The sequence below is a fragment of the Triticum urartu genome, chromosome 2A (assembly GCF_056163025.1).
Source record: "Triticum urartu cultivar PI428250 chromosome 2A, HENAU_Tu73, whole genome shotgun sequence".
In the NCBI taxonomy this organism is placed as follows: domain Eukaryota; kingdom Viridiplantae; phylum Streptophyta; class Magnoliopsida; order Poales; family Poaceae; genus Triticum; species Triticum urartu.
The window spans coordinates 125,000,794-125,024,453 of record NC_141874.1 but is presented as its reverse complement, the minus strand read 5'-3'; the positions used below and the strand labels follow the sequence as shown (position 1 = coordinate 125,024,453).

Below are 23,660 nucleotides of genomic sequence, written 5' to 3'. Positions count from 1 at the left end.
AGTAAATATTTGACATGCAATTCAAATTGGAATTTGGCTTCGATTTTGGACAAGTGGGAAATTAGCTTAGTGATCATAATGACATGACCACCGTTAGAGGGAGATCACTGTAGCATGATTCTCGGGGTGTTACAAATCTCCTCCACTACAAGATATCTCGTCCCGAGATTTAGGAGGTAGAGTTAAGGGGAAATGATTGGTTACGAAATTCTAATGGATCTTTCGGCCTTGGTTGCTCTTCTCGAAGAAGCTGATCACTTGTGTTCATGTCTTCATTTCTCTGCTTCAGGTCACCATGATGAAGTTGTCGTCCTTCCTTTAGGATCTTCACCGTACTTACGAAAAGATAAGAGGGGAATCTCTATAAGGATTGATTCTAACAAGATTGAGTATCGGACGGTTAACTTAGGGGAAGATGCATAAAGTATCTCTTGAGTTGATTACAAGAAACACACCGAGAGCATTATAAGAGGGTACGAAGGTTTCAAATGGTTAAGCAATCGTTCGATGCCTGAAGTACAGTGTGAAGGGGGGTTAGAGCAACGGAATAAGTATTGCATCTGATACCAGAACAAATCACAAGAAGGTGGCTCATGAATCACATACGAAGCCAAGCGTGAGGAACCAGTTTGGAAGACGGGGATGTACATGAGAGTCAGGTTTCGATCCTATATAATTGTGGGTTATGGGCCCACCATGTGGGTTAAAAGTAGAAAGGGGGCCGATAGCAAGGCATGTCAGATGATAGACTGTCAGGTATGTTGCCAACAACGTTGGTACCAAGGGCCAGGGACGAAGAGAACTATTTTCCTGCTCGTTGAACGAGGCGGACCAATAAGCAAAGTTCTCGTCCATCGGTGGTTAGCGGAATGTCAACAACAATAATAGCAAGGTCTTAGTGACAAATTGTACACCGAGGTGTTTACATAAGCAATGAACTATTACTGCTTAGATCATATAGATCACAAGAAAGGTTAAACAAAACAATGGAAAGGAAAATGTGGATATTAATTTAACCAGCCCAATGGAAAGGAAAAGGTGCTTATACAAAAGTATTAGAGTATATGCTTCCCAAGAACAAATAGAGCATGATATACATGACAGGACATCAAGTACTTATCCATTTATTTAATGGGGTAAGGAGAATCATGATGTTTACCCATACAACGGTGTTTGGATAATTGATCAAGAAACATTTAGCATTGCGCCTCCAATGTTCTTAATGATGTTCGGAGTAACACAACCATACTTTTGGATAGAATTGACATGGTCATCAGGTTAAGGCCGGGCCTTGGGAACACAAAGGATCCATCGGGAATTACTTGAACACCTTAAGCAATTTTATCAGGGAAGATGAGGAGGTGGCCGATGGTTTCAGCAAAAATCCATCGACATGTAAAAAAGGATGTATTTCCAAAATTTATATGAACAAATTCGAGTTGGGGGATGCAAGAATGTTGTCGATGATAACACAAATCATCGAGGGGCAAGGATGGTATTTCTCATCATGAATTCGATTGGTATCCTGAAACAGCTCAGAATGTCGATGATGATCATGACACATTTGTCGAGAGATTTCATGAAGATGTAATCAATCGACGATGACATCAAGTCAAAGGAATGATAAAGCGAAAGATTATTGGAACCACAGGTACAACACAAACTTGAAAGCAAGCTTACCGTTCAAGGCGAAATGGTATGACGAGGAAGATCGACATAAGCTTAGCTCATCGTCGAAAATTCTGTTCCGGGAAGAAGGACCGAGTAGCACGGTTAAAATTAGCTTGATAATGATATAGCTAATTAGGCTAGGAATGATGTGATGGAGTATCATTCCAATGAGAATTCATCAGAGGTAGTGCAATGACACAATATCCTCGAGATAACAGGGGGCAATACTTGAGGTATATCAAAATAGAGGTTGGACAGATGAAATGATCTACAGAAGACAAGTATTTTAACTTGTCCGGGAAATGGAATCAAGGAGAAAATATGGTCGCAACCATGATTGCAAAGAATCAATTTACAGATGCAAGATGAGCTTATACCAAAGGAACATTTGATTATAAGAGAAGCTTCCATGATAAGATCTACATCGTGTCTATGGGCATGAACACAAAGTTCAAGGTCGACTCCCACTCTTCAATGCATAACCTCTCATTCACTTCTCGCTTTCGATGGAGTTGTAAGTGTTGGAATTTATTTGGCGAAACACCAGAAGAGTATGACTCGTGAGAACTCTCGGGTTCACACGGATAATGGAAGGCATAAGTTCAACCAATTGGGGCATTTTTACAAATCTATACAACCATCAACCAAGCAAAAGATACGAGTTCGAAAGCAGAGTATCGAAGTGAAAGCAGATGATAGAATTTACCAAAGGTATTATGTATCAGGGGAAAACTCACAAGATTTTGGATGGGAAGGAAACTGTCGGATAACAACCCAGTAATGGATCTGGTGATTCACGACAGAGTTGATTTGAGTATCGGTAATCAATCAGATGAACAAGGGGATGCAATGGCATCGGGTTATAGAAACGTCTGAATGATTCGATGCATGGGTATTGAGGAATTATGATTTCAAGACGAAAGCTCAGAAGCAGAGCCTCTAATCAAAAGATGACTAAGTTGAATAGACTTAGAATTGCACTCGATCAAATCTGGATTGGGCAAGAACCAGCTCATATCTGGAACGATGTCTGAGCTGGAAAGAAAATTTCCAAGGATTAATTGATGATTGCGAGTATTCGCTCACACATTGAATCCATAGGAACAGAATGACAATCACCAAGAATTTTAAAGAATATTACTAGACATATGGAATTAATCCTAATGCAAGCAGGAAAGGTGAATCAAGAGCAATAGGCTGCAGAGGATTTTCGGAAGATCGGATAGTATTTCCAAGTATTTTGGAAAGCATATGAACAACTGGAGATGAACGGACCCCGGTTAAGTGAATTATCCCTGATACGTCCATTTTGCATCATGCTTTTATATCGATATTTATTGCATTATGGGCTGTTATTACACATTATGTCACAATACTTATGCCTATTCTCTCTTATTTTACAAGGTTTACATAAAGAGGGAGAATGCCGGCAGCTGGGATTCTGGGCTGGAAAATGAGCAAATATTAGAGACCTATTCTGCACAACTCCAAAAGTCATGAAACTTCACGGAAGATGTTTTCCAAATATATAAAAAATATTGAGAGCACCCTGCCCACGAGGGTGGGGAGCGCGCCCTACCCCCCTGGGCACGCCCCCCTACCTCCTGGCCCCCCTGGAGGTAATCCGGTGGCCATCTTCTGATGTATGGAGTCTTTCGATGGGAAAAAAATCATAAGCCATCTTCTCGGACGAAACTCCGCCGCCATGAGGCGGAACCTTGGCGGAACCAATCTAGGGCTCTGGCGGAGCTGTTATGCCGGGGAAACTTCCCTCCCGGAGGGGGAAATCATCGACATCATCGTCACCAACGCTCCTCTCATCGGGAGAGGGCAATCTCCATCAACATCTTCATCAGCACCATCTTCTCTCAAAACCCTAGTTCATCTCTTGTATCCAATTCTTGTCTCCAAGTCCGGGATTGGTGCTAGTAGGTTGCTAGTAGTGTTAATTACTCCTTGTATAGTTGATGCTAGTTGGTTTATTTGGTGGAAGATCATATGTTCAGATCCTATATGCATATTAATACCCCTCTGATTATGAACATGTTTATGCTTTGTGAGTAGTTACTTTTGTTCCTGAGGACATGGGAGAAGTCTTGCTATTAGTAGTCATGTGAATTTGGTATTCGTTCGATATTTTGATGAGATGTATGTTGTCTCTCCTCTAGTGGTGTTATGTGAACGTCGACTACATGACACTTCACCATTATTTGGGCCTAGAGGAAGGCATTGGGAAGTAATAAGTAGATGATGGGTCGCTAGAGTGACAGAAGCTTAAACCCTAGTTTATGCGTTGCTTCGTAAGGGGCTGATTTGGATCCATATGTTTCATGCTATGGTTAGGTTTACCTTAATACTTTTGTTGTAGTTGCGGATGCTTGCAATAGAGGTTAATCATAAGTGGGATGCTTGTCCAAGTAAGGGCAGCACCCAAGCACCGGTCCACCCACATACCAAATTATCAAAGTACCGAACGCGAATCATATGAACGTGATGAAAACTAGCTTGACGATATTCCCATGTGTCCTCGGGAGCGCTTTACCTCATATAAGAGTTTGTCCAGGCTTGTCCTTTGCTACAAAAATGATTGGCCACCTTGTTGCACCTTATTTACTTTTGTTACTTGTTGCTCGTTACAAATTATCTTATCACAAAACTATCTGTTACCACTTATTTCAGTACTTGCAGAGAATACCGTGCTGCAAAGCGCTTATCATTTCCTTCTGCTCCTCGTTGGGTTCGACACTCTTACTTATCGAAAGGACTACGAGTGATCCCCTATACTTGTGGGTCATCAAGACTCTTTTCTGGCGCCGTTGCCGGGGAGTGAAGCGCCTTTGGTAGGTGGAATTTGGTAAGGAAAATTTTATATAGTGTGCTGAAATTTACTGTCACTTGTTACCATGGAAGGTAATCCTCTGAGGGGGCTTGTTCGGGGTATCTTCACCCCGATCAGTAGAGCAAAGAGTTGCTCCTCAACCTACTGAACCTACTGAAAATGAATATGAAAATGAAAATGCTTGCTTTGAAGTTCCTTCGGGTATGATAGAAAAACGGCTAGCTAATCCTTTTTAGGAGATGGAACAAAACATCCTGATGAACATTTGATATATGTGGATGAAGTTTGTGGATTATTTAAGCTTGCGGGTGTACCCGGAGATGTTTTTAAGAAGAAGGTCTTCCCTTTATCTTTGAGGGGAGATGCATTGACATGGTATAGGCTATGTGATGATATGAGGTCTTGGAATTACAAACGATTGAAATTGGAATTTCATCAGAAGTTTTATCCTATGCACCTTGTTCATCGTGATCGCAATTATATATATAATTTTTGGCCTTGTGAAGGAGAAAGCATCGCTCAAGCTTGGGGGAGGCTTAAGTCAATGTTATATTCATGCCCGAATCATGATCTCTCAAGAGAAATGATTATTCAAAAAATTTATGCTCGGCTTTGTGGTAACAATCGCACCATGCTTGATACTTCTTGTGTTGGCTCTTTTATGATGAAGACTATTGAATTCAAATGGGATATATTGGAAAGAATTAAACGCAACTCTGAATATTGGGACCTCGACAATGGTAAGGAGTCAGGTATGACACCTAGTTTTGATTGTGTTAAATATTTTATGGATACCGATATTTTTCGTAAATTTAGCACTAAATATGGACTTGACTCTGAGATAGTAGCTTCTTTCTGTGAATCTTTTGCTGGTTATGTTGATCTCCCTAAGGAGAAGTGGTTTAAATATCATCCTCCCATAGAAGTAAAAGTAGCTGCACCTATTAAAGTTGAAGAAAAGACTATCACTTATAATGATCCTATTGTTCCTACTTCTTATGTTGAGAAATCACCTTTCCCTGTTAGGATAAAGGATCATGCTAAAGCTTCAACTATGGTTCGTAAAAGCAATATTAAAACATAAACACCTCCTGAGAAAGTTAAAGTTGAACCTAATATTGCTATTGTTAAAGATCTCTTTTCTGATAATATAGATGGGCATGTTATTTATTTATGTAATGAAACTGCTAGAATTGCTAAAACCTGTGATAAAGATAAACCTAGACCTGTGGTAGGCATGCCTGTTATTTCTGTTAAAATTGGAGATCATTGTTATCATGGCTTATGTGATATGGGTGCTAGTGCTAGTGCAATACCTTATTCCTTATACAAAGAAGTTATGCATGATATTGCACCTGCTGAGATGGAAGATATTGATGTCACAATTAAACTTGCCAATAGAGATACTATTTCACCAATGGGAATTGTTAGAGATGTTGAAGTCTTGTGTGGGAAAACTAAATATCCTGCTGATTTTCTTGTTCTTGGTTCCCCACAAGATAGCTTTTGTCCCATTATATTTGGTAGACCCTTCTTAAATACTATTAATGCTACCATATATTGCAAAAGAGATGTTGTTACTATCGGTTTAGATGATATGACTCATGAATTTAATTTTTCTAAATTTAGTAGACAGCACCGTGAAGAAGAATTACCTAGTAAGGATGAAATTATTGGTCTTGCTTCTATTGCCGTACCTCCTAGTGATCCTTTAGAATAATATTTGCTAGACCATGAAAATGATATGTTTATGAATGAAAGAAGGGAATTAGATGAAGTATTCTTTAAACAGGAACCTATTCTAAAAAACAATTTACCTGTTGAAATCCTAGGGAATCCTCCTCCACCCAAGGGTGATCCCGTGTTTGAGCTTAAACCGTTACCTGATACTCTTAAATATGCTTATCTTGATGAGAAAAAGATATATCCTGTTATTATTAGTGCTAACCTTTCAGAGCACGAAGAAGAGAGATTATTGAAAACTCTGAAGAAGCACCACGCTGCTATTGGGTATACTCTTGATGATCTTAAGGGCATTAGTCCCACTCTATGTCAACATAAAATTAATTTGGAAGAAGATGCTAAACCAGTTCGTGATCATCAATGCCGGCTGAATCCTAAAATGAAAGAAGTGGTAAGAAAGGAGATACTAAAGCTCCTTGAGGCAGGTATAATTTATCCCGTTGCTGATAGTCAGTGGGTAAGCCCTGTCCATTGTGTCCCTAAGAAGGGACGTATTACTGTTGTTCCTAATGATAAAGATGAATTGATTCCTCAAAGAATTATTACATGTTATAGGATGGTAATTGATTTCCGCAAATTAAATAAGGCTACTAAAAAGATCATTACCCCTTACCTTTTATCGATCAAATGCTAGAAAGATTGTCCAAACATACACATTTTTGCTTTCTTGATGGTTATTCTGATTTCTCTCAAATACCTGTGTCAACCAAAGATCAATCAAAGACTACTTTTACATGCCCTTTTGGTACTTTTGCTTATAGACGTATGCCTTTTGGTTTATGTAATGCACCTGCTACCTTTCAAAGATGCATGCTGGCTATATTCTCTGACTTTTGTGAAAAGATTTGTGAGGTTTTCATGGATGACTTTTCCGTCTATGGATCTTCTTTTGATGATTTCTTGAGCAACCTTGATGGAGTTTTGCAGAGATGTGAAGAAACAAATCTTTTCTTGAATTTGGAAAAGTGCCACTTAATGGTTAATGAAGGTATTGTCTTGGGGCATAAAGTTTCTGAAAGAGGTATTGAAGTTGATAAAGCCAAGGTTGATGCTATTGAAAAGATGCCATGTCCCAAGGACATCAAAGGTATAAGAAGTTTCCTTGGTCATGCCGATTTTTATAGGAGGTTCATTAAGGACTTCTCAAAAATTTCTCGGCCTCTGACTAATTTATTACAAAAAGATATACTGTTCGTCTTTGATAATGATTGTGTAGAAGCATTTGAAATACTTAAGAAAGCATTGATCTCTGCACCTATTGCTCAGCCACCTGATTGGAATTTACCTTTTGAAATTATGTGTGATGCTAGTGATTATGCTGTAGGTGCTGTTCTAGGACAAAGAGTTGATAAGAAACTAAATGTTATTCAATATGCTAGTAAAACTCTAGACAATGCTCAAAGAAATTATGCTACTACTGAAAAAGAATTCTTAGCAGTTGTATTTGCTTGTGATAAGTTTAGACCTTATATTGTTGATTCTAAAGTAACTATTCACACTGATCATGCTGCTATTAAATATCTTATGGAAAATAAAGATGCTAAACCTAGACTTATTAGATGGGTTCTCTTACTACAAGAATTTGATTTGCATATTATTGATAGAAAAGGAGCTGAGAACCCCGTTGCAGACAACTTGTCTAGGTTAGAAAATGTGCTTGATGACCCACTACCTATTGATGATAGCTTCCCTGATGAGCAATTAAATGTCATAAATGCCTCTCATACTGCTCCATGGTATGCTGATTATGCTAATTACATTGTTGCTAAGTTTATACCACCTAGTTTCACATACCAGCAAAAGAAAAAGTTCTTCTATGATTTGAGGCATTACTTTTGGGATGACCCACATATTTATAAAGAAGGAGTAGATGGTGTTATTAGACGTTGTGTACCTGAGCATGAACAGGAACAGATCCTATGCAAGTGTCACTCCGAAGCTTATGGAGGACACCATGCTGGAGATAGAACCGCACATAAGGTACTGTAATCTGGTTTTTATTGCCCTACTCTCTTCAAGGATGCCCGTAAGTTTGTCTTATCTTGTGATGAATGTCAAAGAATTGGTAATATCAGTAGACGTCAAGAAATGCCTATGAATTATTCACTTGTTATTGAACCGTTTGATGTTTGGGGCTTTGACTATATGGGACCCTGTCCTTCCTCTAATGGATATACACATATTTTAGTTGTTGTTGATTACGTTACTAAGTGGGTAGAAGCTATTCCAACTAGTAGTGCTGATCATAACACTTCTATTAAAATGCTTGAAGAAGTTATTTTTCCAAGATTTTGAGTCCCTAGATATTTAATGACTGATGGTGGTTCACATTTTATTCATGGTGCTTTCCATAAAATGCTTGCTAAATATGATGTTAATCATAGAATTGCATGTCCTTATCACCCTCAGTCTAGTGGTCAAGTAGAATTGAGTAATAGAGAACTCAAATTAATTTTGCAAAAGACTGTTAATAGGTATAGAAAGAATTGGTCCAAGAAACTTGATGATGCATTATGGGCCTATAGAACTGCATATAAAAATCCTATGGGTATGTCTCCGTATAAAATGGTCTATGGAAAAGCATGTCACTTACCTCTCGAACTAGAACACAAGGCTTATTGGGCTATTAAAGAACTTAATTATGATTTTAATCTTGCCGGTGAGAAGAGGTTATTTGATATTAACTCACTTGATGAATGGAGAACCCAAGCCTACGAAAATGCCAAGTTGTTTAAAGAAAAAGTTAAAAGATGGCATGACAAAAGGATACAAAAGCGTGAGTTTAATGTAGGTGATTATGTATTGCTATACAAATCTTGTTTAAGATTTTTTGCAGGAAAGCTTCTCTCTAAATGGGAAGGTCCTTACGTTATCGAGGAGGTCTATTATTCCGGTGCCATAAAAATCAACAACTTCGAAGGCACAAATCCGAAGGTGGTGAACGGTCAAAGAATCAAACATTATATCCCAGGTAATCCCATAAATGTTGAAACCAATGTTATTGAAATCGTAACCCCTGAGGAATACATAAGGGACACTTTCCGGAACGTTTCAGACTCCGAAAAGGAATAGGTATGTGGTACGATAAGCAAATAGACTCCAAAACAGTTTTTAAGGCAATATTTCTCCGTTTTGGAATATTTAGAAAAATAGAAAAATAAGCAGCAGCGCGGGAAGGACACGAGGGCTCCACGAGGGTGGAGGGCGCGCCCCCTACCTCGTGGGCACCTCGTGTCCTCTCCGGACTCCATTTTGGTACACGACACGTATTTTGGTCGGTAAAATTCATTATATAATCTCCCGGGGGTTTTGACTCCCGTATCACGCAAAAATCTCCTGTCTTTGTTTCGAGCTTTTTTCTGTCAGGGTTGTCAAGGCCAGGCACTATGTCTTCTCCCTCCTCCTCCAACCATGAGGGCAACGATGCTTGGCTAATGAAGATAGAGTTGAAGAGAGAAGAACCTATGGAGATCAACAAGAATGAAGGGATCAAGAAGGCCATGGAGGACCAAGTTCCAGCAATAGAAGACACCCTTCAACTAGATCACAATCTTCTTACCCCAACAGAAATCAAAGCTTTCAAGATGATTGAGTTAGCTCGTATACAAAATAAGTATCTCACACGTGAAAATATTTTGTTGAAGGAGCATATCATCGCACTCAAGGGCATTATCCGCAAGTTAGAAGACCTCCTACGCTCGATGTGCGACTATCCATCATCAACAACTCCACCTTCTTCACCAACAAAGGAGACATAATCACCTGGGTATGCGCACTCCACTTGGAAACTACCAAGCTTGGGGGAGTGCCCCGGTATCGTATCACCATCACTTTTATCTTTACCATTTTTCTTAGTTTGATCCTTTTGATAATATCTTGATCTAGTAGAATAAAAGTTCTTAGTATGATTTAGTTGTGAGTTTTGCTTTATTATCCTTCTATTTAATCGAGTCCATGAGCTATATAATAAATATTAGTGTTGAGTCAAGGGCTTGATTATTTTGCCATGATCTTAAATGAATAAAAGAAAAGAGAAAGAAATAAAAAGAAACAAAGAGATCATGTGAGTCTTATGGAGAGTAATGAGCTCACATAGAAAGAGTATGATGAATAAAAGTTGTTGAGGGTTGACAAACACAGTTTTGGTCATCGTTGCAATTAATAGGAAGTAATAAAGAAAGAGAGGTCTTCACATATAGATATACTATCTTGGACATCTTTTATGATTGTGAGCACTCATTAAAATATGACATGCTAAAGAGTTGACATTGGACAAGGAAGAAAACGTAATGGGTTATGTTTTCTTACATCTGAGATGAATTATATTGTCTTGGATCTTCCAACATGATGAGCTTGCCTTTCCCCCTCATGCTAGCCAAATTCATTGCACCAAGTAGAGATACTACTTGTGCTTCCAAATACCCTCAAACCAGTCATGCCATAAGATTCCACCATATCTACCTATGGATTGAGTAAGATCCATCAAGTAAGTTGTCATCGGTGCAAGCAATAAAAATTGCTCTCTAAATATGTATGATTGATTGGTGTGGAGGAAATAAGCTTTATACGATCGTGTGATATGGAAGTAATAAAAGCGACGGACTGCATAATAAAGGTCCATATCACAAGTGGCAATACAAAGTGACGTTCTTTCACATTAAGAATTTGTGCATCCAACCATAAAAGCGTATGACCACCTCTGCTTCCCTCTGCGAAGGGCCTATCTTTTACTTTTATCTCCTACATTGCATAAGAGTCATGGTGATCTTCACCCTGCCTTTTTACATTTTATCCTTTGGCAAGCACAATATGTTGGAAAGATCCTGGTATATATGGCTAATTAGATGTGAGTATTCATGAACTATTGCTGTTGGCATTACCCTTGAGGTAAAACGTTGCGAGGCAAAACTATAAGCCCCTATCTTTCTCTGTGTCCGATTAAAACTCCATACCCATAAGTATTGTGTGAGTGTCAGCAATTGTGAAAGATTATATGATAGTTGAGTATGCGGACTTCCTGAAAAGCTCTTATACATTGACTCTTTCCTATGTTATGATAAATTGCAATTGCTTCAATGATTGAGATTGTAGTTGTTAGTTTTCAATGAAGTTTACGATTCATACTTGATATTGTGATTGAATTATTACTCTAGCATTAGATACTATATGACAAAGAATTATATGAGTTGCTGTTCTAAGAATGATCATGATGCCCTCATGTCCGTATTTTATTTTTATCGAAACCTCTATCTCTAAACATGTGGACATATTTTTCGATTTTGGCTTTTCGCTTGAGGACAAGCGAGGTCTAAGCTTGGGGGAGTTGATACGTCCATTTTGCATCATGCTTTTATATCGATATTTATTACATTATGGGCTGTTATTACACATTATGTCACAATACTTATGCCTATTCTCTCTTATTTTACGAGGTTTACATAAAGAGGGAGAATGCCGGCAGCTGGGCTTCTGGGCTGGAAAAGGGGCAAATATTAGAGACCTATTCTGCACAACTCCAAAAGTCCTGAAACTTCACGGAAGATGTTTTCCAAATATATAAAAAATACTGAGAGCAAGAACTTCACCAGGGGGTCCACACCCTGCCCACGAGGGTGGGGGCGCGCCCCCTACCTCATGGGCCCCCTGGTGGCCATCTTCTGCTATATGAAGTCTTCCGATGGGAAAAAATCATAAGCCGTCTTCTCGGACGAAACTCCGCCGCCACGAGGCGGAACCTTGGCGGAACCAATCTAGGGCTCTGGCGGAGCTGTTCTGCCGGGGAAACTTCCCTCCCGAAGGGGGAAATCATCACCATCGTCATCACCAACGCTCCTCTCATCGGGAGAGGGCAATCTCCATCAACATCTTCATCAGCACCATCTCCTCTCAAAACCCTAGTTCATCTCTTGTATCCAATTCTTGTGTCCAAGTCCGGGATTGGTGCTAGTAGGTTGCTAGTAGTGTTAATTACTCCTTGTAGTTGATGCTAGTTGGTTTATTTGGTGGAAGATCATATGTTCAGATCCTATATGCATATTAATACCCCTCTGATTATGAACATGTTTATGCTTTGTGAGTAGTTACTTTTGTTCCTGAGGACATGGGAGAAGTCTTGCTGTTAGTAGTCATGTGAATTTGGTATTCGTTCGATATTTTGATGAGATGTATGTTGTCTCTCCTCTAGTGGTGTTATGTGAACGTCGACTACATGACACTTCACCATTATTTGGGCCTAGAGGAAGGCATTGAGAAGTAATAAGTAGATGATGGGTTGCTAGAGTGACAGAAGCTTAAACCCTGGTTTATGTGTTGCTTCGTAAGGGGCTGATTTGGATCCATATGTTTCATGCTATGGTTAGGTTTACCTTAATACTTTTGTTGTAGTTGCGGATACTTGCAATAGAGGTTAATCATAAGTGGGATGCTTGTCCAAGTAAGGGCAGCACCCAAGCACCGGTCCACCCACATACCAAATTATCAAAGTACCGAACGCGAATCATATGAACGTGATGAAAACTAGCTTGACGATATTCCCATGTGTCCTCGGGAGCGCTTTACCTCATATAAGAGTTTGTCCAGGCTTGTCCTTTGCTACAAAAAGGATTGGGCCACCTTGCTGCACCTTATTTAATTTTGTTACTTGTTGCTCGTTACAAATTATCTTATCACAAAACTATCTGTTACCACTTATTTCAGTACTTGCAGAGAATACCTTGCTGGAAATCGCTTATCATTTCCTTCTGCACCTCGTTGGGTTCGACACTCTTACTTATCGAAAGGACTAAATGGATCCCCTACTCTTGTGGGTCATCAATCTGCAGTGCAAAAAGAAGCCACAAAGCAGAAGGCACAAAGGATTCTCGGAACAACGGAGAGTACTAGGGGCATCTTGTAATAACAGGAGCAACTGGGTATGAAGGTACAAGCGGCAAGGATGTTACTTATGGGGATTATCGGTGGTCAGGAACTGCAAGGCAGTGGGCACAGGGTCTCGAGAAACATCGAGGAGTATTTGCGGAATCTTCTGGTGAAGCAAGCGATCATCGGTAATGTCCGGGCTCTCCAGGAGGAAGTGGGTACGAGAACCTAATGTCAGAGTTAGTAAAATGTTTAACCCGAATAGACGAGAGATCAGATTCCTAGAGTATAGACGAGGAATAAAAGATCATAATACCACCCAATGGCGACGTGGGCCAGTAAGCCACACAGCCAAGTTAGTAAAACAGTTTTGGATGACTAGACTCAACTTCGGCCAAGGAGTTGGGAAGGGGGAATCTTACAGGCAGTCGGCTCTGATACCAACTTGTGACGCCCTCGATTCAATCGTACACTAATCATACACGCAAATGTGTACGATCAAGATCAAGGACTGACGGGAAGATATCACAACACAACTCTAGACACAAATTAAAATAATACAAGCTTTATATTACAAGCCAGGGGCCTCGAGGGCTCGAATACATAAGTCGAATACACAAGAGTCAGCGGAAGCAACAATATCTGAGTACAGACGTAAGTTAGACAAGGATGCCTTAAGAAGGCTAGCACAAAAGCATCTACGACCGAAAAGGCAAGGCCTCGTGCCTGGGAGCCTCCTAACTACTCCTGGTCGTCAGCGGTCTCCACGTAGTAGCAGGCATCAGCGGTGGCATCTGGCTCCTGGGCTCCAACATCTGGTTGCATCAACCGGAAAGAAGAAGAAAGGGGGAAAAGGGGGAGCAAAGCAACCGTGAGTACTCATCCAAAGTACTCGCAAGCAAGTGTGACGCCCCCTATTTGACCGTACACTAATCATACACGCAAACGTGTACGATCAAGATCAGGGACTCATAGGAAGATATCACAACACAACTCTACAAATAAAATAAGTCATACAAGCATCATATTACAAGCCATGGGCCTCGAGGGCTCGTATACAAGAGCTCGATAATAGACGAGTCAGTGGAAGCAACAATATCTTAGTACAGACATAAGTTGAACAAGTTGCCATAAGATGGCTAGCACAAACTGGGATACAGATCGAAAAAGGCGCATGCCTCCTGCCTGGGATCCTCCTAAACTACTCCTGGTTGTCGTCAGCAGGCTGCACGTAGTAGTAGGCAACTCCCGAGTAGTAGTAGTCGTCATCGACAGTGGCGTCTGGCTCCTAGACTCCATCATCTGGTCGCAGCAATCGGGTATAGGAAGGGGGAAAGGGGGGAGCAAAGCAACCGTGAGTACTCATCCAAAGTACTCGCAAGCAAGGAGCTACACTACATATGTATGCATTGGTACCAAATGGAAAAGGGTAAACATATGTGGACTGAACTGCAGAATGCCAGAATAAGAGGGGGATAGCTAGTCCTTATCGAAGACTACGCTTCTGGCCACCTCCATCTTGCAGCATGTAGAAGAGAGTAGATGGTAAGTTCACCAAGTAACATGCTACCTCTTGAGAACTGCATCGGATTTCCCCGAAGAGGAAGGGATGATGCAGCAAAGTAGCGTAAGTATTTCCCTCGGTTTTTGAGAACCAAGGTATCAATCTAGTAGGAGGCTACGCTCGAGTCCCTCGTACCTACACAAAAACAATAGCTCAACGCAACCAACGCGCTTAGGGGTTGTCAATCCCTTCACGGTCACTTACGAAAGTGAGATCTGATAGAGATGATAAATAATATTTTTTTGGTATTTTTGGTATAGAGATGCAAAGTAAATAAAGTAAAAGCAAAGTAAAAGCAAACCAATAATAAAGTGATGGAGATTGATATGATGAGAAAGAGACCCGGGGGCCATAGGTTTCACTAGTGGCTTCTCTCAAGAGCATAAGTATTCTACGGTGGGTGAACAAATTACTGTTGAGCAATTGACAGAATTGAGCATAATTATGAGAATATCTAGGTATGATCATGTATATAGGCATTACGTCCGAGACAAGTAGACCGAAACGATTCTGCATCTACTACTATTACTCCACTCATCGACCGCTATCCAGCATGCATCTAGAGTATTAAGTTAAAAACAGAGTAATGCCTTAAGCAAGATGACATGATGTAGAGGGATAGATTCATGCAATATGATAAAAAACCCATCTTGTTATCCTCGATGGCAACGATACAATACGTGCCCTGTTGCCCCTTCTGTCACTGGGAAAGGACACCGCAAGATCGAACCCAAAGCTAAGCACTTCTCCCATGGCAAGAACAACCAATCTAGTAGGCCAAACCAAACTGATAATTCGAAGAGACTTGCAAAGATAACCAATCACACATAAAAGAATTCAGAGAAGATTCAAATATTATTCATAGATGGACTTGATCATAAACCCATAATTCATCGGTCTCAACAAACACACCGCAAAAAGAAGATTACATCGAATAGATCTCCACGAGAGAGGGGGAGAACATTGTATTGAGATCCAAAAAGAGGGAAGAAGCCATCTAGCTACTAGCTATGGACCCGTAGTTCTAAAGTAAATTACTCACACTTCATCGGAGGGGCTTGGATGATGATGTAGAAGCCCTCCGTGATCGATGCCTCCTCTGGCGGAGCTCTGGAACAGGACCCAAGATGGGATCTCGTGGATACAGAAAGTTGCGGCGGTGGAATTAGATTTTTGGCTCCGTCCTCGATCGTTTTGGGGTACGTGAATATATATAGGAGGAAGAAGTATGTCGATGGAGCTTCGAGGGGCCCTACCCTCGTGACCACCTCGTGGCTTTCTTGACGGAGGGTCCAAGTCTCCTGGATCTTATCTGATGAGAAAATCACGTTTTCGAAGGTTTCATTCCATTTGGACTCCGTTTGATATTCCTTTTCTTCGAAACCCTAAAACAGGCAAAAAACAGCAATTCTAGGCTGGGCCTCCAGTTAATAGGTTAGTCCCAAAAATAATATAAAAGTGGATAATAAAGCCCAATAATGTCTAAAACAGTAGATAATATAGCATGGAGCAATCAAAAATTATAGATACATTGGAGACGTATCATAACCCTAACCGATGATCCTCCCCTCGTCGCCCTGTTAGAGAGCGATCACCGGGTTGTGTCTGGCACTTGGAAGGGTGTATTTTATTAAGTAACCAGTTCTAGATGTCATAAGGTCAAGGTACAACTCCAAGTCGTCCTGATACCGAAGATCACGGCTACTCAAATAGATTAACTTCCCTGCAGGGGTGCACCACATTTCCCAACACGCTCGATCCCCTTTGTCCGGACACACTTTTCGGGGTCATGCCCGGCCTCGGAAGATCAACACATCGCAGCCCTACCTAGGCACAACAGAGAGGTCAGCACGCCGGTCTAAATCCTATGGCGCAGGGGTCTGGGCCCATCGCCCATTGCACACCTGCACGTTGCGAGGGCGGCCGGAGAGCAGACCTAGCTTCCCTTATACAAGAGCAGGCGTTCCAGTCCAACCCGGCGCTCGCCGCTCAGTCGCTGACGTCACGAAGGCTTCGGCTGATACCACGACGTCGAGTGCCCATAAATGTTCCCGCGTAGTTGGTTAGTGTGTATAGGCCAGTGGACAGACTCAGATCAAATACCAAGATCTCGTTAAGCGTGTTATTTTGAAGTATTCGTGAATGCCGACCAGGGCTAGGCCCACCTCTCTCCTAGGTGGTCTCAACATGCCCTATCACTCCGCCTCAAAGTAACAGTCGGGGGCCGTCGGGAACTCAGGCCCACCACTACCTGGATGGAGCCACCTTCCCCTTCAGCCCCCACATCAGAATCACTTGCGGGTACTCAACGAGCCGACCCGACTTTAGTCACCACCTGTATAGTATGTATATAAGTATAAGTATATACCCGCGATCACCCCCCGAGTGATCATGGACCGATAGTATAGCATGGCAGACGGACAAGAATGTAGGGCCACTGATGATAAACTAGCATCCTATACTAAGCATTAGGATTGCAGGTAAATGTATCAACAGTAGTAGCAAGGACAGGCTATGCATCAGGATAGGATTAACGGAAGCAGTAACATGCTACACTACTCTAATGCAAGAAGTAGAGAGAATTGTAGGCGATATCTGGTGATCAAAGGGAGGGTTTGCCTGGTTGCTCTGGCAAGAAGGGGTCGTCCACACCGTAGTCGAACTGGGGTCCCCGGCAGTCTCGGGGTCTACCGGAAAGAAGTAACGGACGGGGAATACAATAAATAATAAAGCAATCAAAGCAACACAAAGCATAACATGGCAATACATGGTGCTAGGTGTGCCCTAACGCAGTACTAGGTGATACCGGCGAAGGGGGGAAACATCCGGGAAAGTATTCCCGGTGTTTGGCACATTCGGACAGATGAATCGAAGGTGGATTGTTGCATGTTCACTATGCTAAGGACGTGTGGCGGACGATTCGGATTCGACTCGTCGTTCTGAGCAACTTTCATGTACAAAGTATTTTCATCCGAGATACGGTTTATTTTATAATAATTTTCAAAGTTTTAATAGATAATTCAAAATTCTGGAATTATTATTAATTCGAAATTAATAGTCAAATGCTACGTGCACACACTGAAGTGTACACAGCAGGTTCTACAAAGGCTGACATGTGGGGCATGTTGACTAGTTGACCCAGTCAACATCTGACTGGTCAAAGGGTGAATAGTGTAGGTGGGACCCGGCTGTCACTGACTCAGTTTTTATATGGGTTAAACTAAACATTGTTTATTTAATCTATTTAGCATAACTACTAAGTGGGGCCATACTATCGATGACACGGGGGTCAATTAAATTAACTACTTTTGTTAATCCTAAACAAGCTATTAGAGGGAGGGCCACAAGGCACTGGCTGGAAGCCAGTGGCCACACGCTAGCGCGCACACGCGTACCAGGTCGAAGCCATGGCCGGAGCACAGCCGGCGCAAGCGCGGGCCAAGTACGGGGCTTAGCCGACGAGCAGGGTAGGCAAGCGTGGCTCGCCGCCGACGGGCAAGCGGCAGGCGACGAAGATGGGCGGAGCGGGCGCAGTCGGTTGCCGTGGCTGCGGGGGTGGGCGGCCGTGGCCGGTGTGGGCCAGAGCGATGGGGAATGGGGGCGCACGCAGGGGGGGGCGAGCAGCGGCAGGGCATGCCGGCGCGGGCGCATCCGGTGCGGCGGGCAAACCGCGGCGCGCAGCGGGCGGCCGCGGGCGCTGGCACCCCCGAGGCGCAGGCGGCGATGCAGGAGAGGCGCAGCAGAGACGCGGCAAGCGGCAGCGGAGCAGCAACTAGTGGCAGCGCAGCAGCAGGGCAAGCGGGGCAACAGCTAGAGCAAGCAGCAGCGCAAAGCGGCCAGGAGCACCGGTAGCAGCCGCGCAACAGCATGAGCAGTAGCGGCAGTGCGCAGAAAGCAGCTGCAGTAAGGAGTAGCATCAGCAGATGTACGCGGAAACTCGGGCACGATGGCAACAGCGGCCTACGGCGTCCAAAACAAAGGGGGACAAGAGGGATCTGAGAGAGGAGCTCACAGTGAGTCCGTTGGCCTGCTCGGGAAGGGTCGGGGTGGACCGAAGCGTCGACATCGACGGCGAGTTAGTGGCGGCTGGTTGAAGAAGACGACAATGGTGACATGTACGCAGCTCCTTGGCTCAAGCTGGTCCCTGGAACGGACGAAGTCGAGCGCGGAGATCCTCGACGTGCTCCCGAGCGACGGCGACGACGGTGTCCACGATAATGATGGTGAGGCAGTGGTCACCGCGTGAGTTCCCGAGATTGATTCCGAGCAGATGAGGAAGGGGCGCGATGGGGAAGAAGGGGGAAGTGGACAAGGACGAGCTAGGGTTTCTGGGGGACTGGATTATAGTGTTCAGGAGGCGACGTGGATGACATCCACGGCCATTGCGCCTTGGATGGTCGCCACGCACGTTCTCTGTATAGGGGAGGGAGAAAGGCCTTTGGTGGGCTTGGGCCTGTGGGCTGGTGGATTGGATGCCCAGTTGGGCCAAACGGCGGAAGGGGAGGGGGAAGGCCCGGGGTTTTCTTTCTTTCCTTTTTCTTTGTTTTCTTTTTATTTCAACTTCGGTTTCTATTTAGTTTCTAAACCATTTGTCTTAATAAAAACAAAACTTGCTCCACAATTAATATAGTAATATAGGCTACTGTCACAAAAAGGTTCGGGGGCAAATAAAATAGTTTGGAGATTTCTACCATTTTGAAAATGCATTTTAATAAATAATTGACCCCTGTTTTAATTATTTTAGGCCACTTAATTACTTTACAAAAAGTTGATTTCACCGCCATAATTGCTTATGGATTATTTACCATTTTTTGAACATTTTAGTTTGACATTTGAAAACTTTTAACGTTTTACTTTAATTTAAATTTAATTTGAATCTGTTTTAAACTAATGCGAGTTTATCGACAGTGACCGAGGTGACGTGGCATCATTGGCAAAGGTTCACTGTAGCTTAATTATCCGGGCGTCACAGTAAGGATCTACACTACATATGCATCGGTATCAATGAAAAAGGTTGTATTTGTGAACTGGACTGTAGAATGCCAAAAGAGAAGGGGAAAGCCTAGCCTATCGAAGACTAGCATCTTCTGGAAACCACCATCTTGCAGCAACATGAGGGAGTAGAGTAGCATAAAGTAAAGTAGTAGACGTGTTATCAACCTCGGCTAGAGATCCTTTCTCGACTCCTTGCGAGAAAGTAATCCCAGAGCCATACTATCCATTTATCACCTCATATCCAAGTCTCATCTCAAGTATCCAGTTCTAGTTGTATCGATCGGGATACAACTCCAAGTGTCCGTTACCGTAGGACAGGCTATCAATAGATGTTTTCTTCCCTGCAAGGGTGCACCAACATACCCACCATGCCCGATTAACTCCGGCCGGACACACTTTCCTGGGTCATGCCCGATCTCGGCCAAACAATACGCCGCAACCCGACCTAGGCTTAATAGAGAGGTCAGCACGCCGGACTAAACCTATGCCCCCAGGGGCCATGGGCCATCTCCCCGGGAACTCCTGCACGTTGCGTACGCGGCCGGTGAGCAGACCTAGCTACCTCCTTCAAAAAGGCAGGTGCTTACCAGTCCAACCCGGTGCGCGCCGCTCAGTCACTAACGTCTATTAACCTTCGGTTGATGCATACGACGCAGAACGCCCATACTATGCCCACGTGATGGTTAGTGCTATCAGGCCAGAGGCCCCTTGGATCAAATATCCAAATCGTAGTGGATTAGGAACGCGAGGTAACAAGCAGAGACTCACGAAAGATGTGACCCCGTTGCCCCGTCTCGAGGACTTGCGGCAAGGGCTAGGAATGCCCGACCACGCCTCGTAATTATCTCGTGGGCACCCTCCAGGTCAACCCGACTCCACATCACTCGCGGGTACCGCTCAGGGTCGACCCGCCTTTCCAAGTAACAGTTGTAAAGTCCAAGTATCCGTGTGTCCAAACATCAAGGGGAAAACCCGAGGAATCACCCCTGGTGAATTCCACTCGATGTAATCATCAAGGTGAACGTAAGAGGATCCACCCTCGAGGTTCATACATGAGGGGTTGCACGACAGAGCCGTATCAAAAGTGGTTACGGAGGAAATCACCCTCCATGACCACGATCGGATAGCTACACTACAGAGATCTCATCAGGAGTGATGTAAGAGGTTCCACCCTCGGCACTCGATGGCAACTCTGTAGAGTCGAGCAACAAAAGGGGCGTGATGTGATGTGAGGTGTCGGGCTCTGGTCGTCGATCACGTTGATCGAGTCGTCGATGATGAAGCAGGGGCAACAAGGACTAGATGGGGTCACTGATGGATCACTAACCAACCTATACTAAGCAGTTTAGGATAAGCAGGTAGGTAACAATAAGCAAGTTACAAAAGCAGACTATGCATCAGAATAGGAGCAATCAATTACAGTAGCAAAATCTAATGCAAGCATGAGAGAACGGAATGGGCAATATCGGGATGATCAAAGGAGGGCTTGCCTTGTTGCTCAGACGAGAAGGAGGGTTGTCGGTGACGTAGTCGATCACGGCGGCATCGGCAGCCATCACGGGGTCTATCGAAGAGAAGAGGGGGAGAAACAATAAATACATAGCAAGCAAGTGCATAATAGGACAACAGGCAGAGCTAGACGTGTTCTAACGCGGTGCTACACGTTACCGGCGAAGGGGATAACATCCGGGAATGCTTTCCCGAAGTTTGGCATTTTCGGACAAACGAACCAGAGGGGAAAAGTTCGATGTTCGCTATGCTAGGGATGTGTGGCGGACGAACGGACAGCGTATTCGGATTTGTCTCGTCGTTCTGAGCAACTTTCATGTAGAAAACATTTTCATCCGAGTTACGGATTATTTTCTATGAATTATCAAAGATTTAAAGATTTTCTGAAATATTTTTATTTAATCTAATCCAAATTTGACCAAGTCAAATTGACTAGTCAAAAAGGGGGGAATGTGGCTCACATGTCATTAGAACATAATTTAATTGGTGGCTAAACTAAAATAGAGAGGTTAATATTAACATAGGGGGCCACATGACATAGGCTAGCAATTATCCTAAGTAGTACTAATTAGTCTAACTACTCTGATCACTAAGTATTTAATCAACCTAAACTAATCAGGGCCAGCCCCACTTGGCAGTGAGCCAGCCCTACCTCCCACGCACACACACAACACACTCACGCAGACCACGCTGCACACACACATTGCACGCACACAGCACACACATACCCACGGCCATGACCAGCAGCGGTAGCAAGCAGAGCAGCTTGCAAGGCGGCACAGGGGCGCTACCAAGCAGCATCAGCAGCAAGCAAAAGCAGCTGCAGTGGCGAGTAGTAGTGCAAGAGCAGCAGTAGCAGTAGGCTGCAGCGCGCATAGCAGCAGCTACGACAGCAGGCGGCGACGTCACTGGCGCAGCAGGAGCAGGGGCGCGGCCCGGGCGGCGAGATCGTGAGCAGGCGCGCGGGGTAGCAGCAGCGCGTGGGCAGGCTAGCGGGGCGCTGTAGCGGGCGCGGCGGACTGGGGCGGCAGCCACGCGACGGTCGTGCAGGGGGAGGGGGAGCGAACACAGGGCGCGGGCGACGACGGGCGCAAGGGCGCGCGGCCACGGGCAGGGGGTGTGGCCACGTCGCGTGCGCGTACACTGAAGCTCGAACGCGGCCAGGGTAGAGGACGACCGAGCTCGGGGACGACGACAAACAGCGACGAATCAAAGGGAAAAAGGGGGGAATCGGCCAAGGAGCTCACCGCGGAGCTTGTGGACGAGGTCAGGAGCTGCAGTGGTGGCCGGATGTGTCAAGCTCGACAGCAAGATGCGACGGCCGTGGCGGAAACCATCTCGATCCCGAGCGTATGGTGCCTCTTAGCTTGATTCAGCGGAGGTAGGCGAAAGAGTCGATGATGGCGGAGCTCCTGGAGAACCTCCCGATCGCCGGGGAGGCCAGTGGCCATGAGGATGGCGACGACGCGTCGACGAGAGCTCGGGAGCGAGCGAAACCGAGAGGAAGAGGACGAGCAAGAGGATAAGTGAGGGATAGGGTTTTTCTACAGGGTCAGGAGCGGTCTTATCCTCATCGGGGGTGCACCGGATGGTCGACACGGCGACAACAACAGCCAGGGCAGCGTGGATGTGCTCCACGCACAGGTTCTCTGCCTCCTATAGGTGAGGATGAGGATAAGGGAGAGATGGGCTGGACCTAGGTTCTGTAGCACTAGAGCCCAAGCGCCTGGCACCCTTTTCTCTTATTTTTTATTTGCTTATGCCTTTCGCTATTGTTTCTATTTAAATGAGCTAGCAAACAATTTTCGTTAATTTTGAAACTTTGCACATAAATCAAACACAACAATACTAGATGGCACAAAATTTTTGGGGCCATTTGGAGTTGCCTAACTATTTTTGGAAATTGAAAAGGCAAATTTAATTGTTGCCGTACCACTCAAATAATTCCAGGGGCATTTTGGGAATTTAGGTGAGGTTGGTTACAACATTACAAATACTTAGAGAATAATTTCCAAATAATGAACTATTTTGATTGCATGAAAGAAGAAGTAAATATTTGACATGCAATTCAAATTGGAATATGGCTTCGATTTTGGACAAGTGGGAAATTAGCTTAGTGATCATAATGACATGACCACCATTAGAGGGAGATCACTGTAGCATGATTCTCGGGGTGTTACACTTGGAATCCTGTACACATCGTTTGGGGCCGTGAGCAACACCCCGGCCGGATCTCCTTACGGATGGAACCCGAATAGGCGATAAATCTGGACTAGAGACTTGTGTGGTTAGCCAGGCCATGGCCGATTCCCTTGCTAGGCTTCCGCTTGAAGGTTGCCGAGATACACGACGTGTACATGGTGGTAAGAGGCGAGAGCGTGTGTGAAGAAGTACACCCCTGCAGGGTTAACATCATCTATTCGAATAGCCGTGTCCGCGGTAAAGGACTTCTGGGTTGCCTGTACAGTTCATAGACAAGTG

General features: G+C 43.8%; 1 long non-coding RNA gene across 1 annotated transcript; it reads right to left on the bottom strand.

Annotated features, from left to right (window-relative positions):
* Nucleotides 1-14,107: 14,107 nt before the first annotated feature.
* On the bottom strand, nt 14,108-22,795 carry LOC125536214 (uncharacterized). The gene is made up of 3 exons (XR_007294937.2): nt 22,427-22,795; nt 14,682-21,234; nt 14,108-14,413 (listed from the first exon to the last, which is right to left on the bottom strand). It is a non-coding gene; the product is annotated as an uncharacterized LOC125536214 (long non-coding RNA).
* Nucleotides 22,796-23,660: the final 865 nt, after the last annotated feature.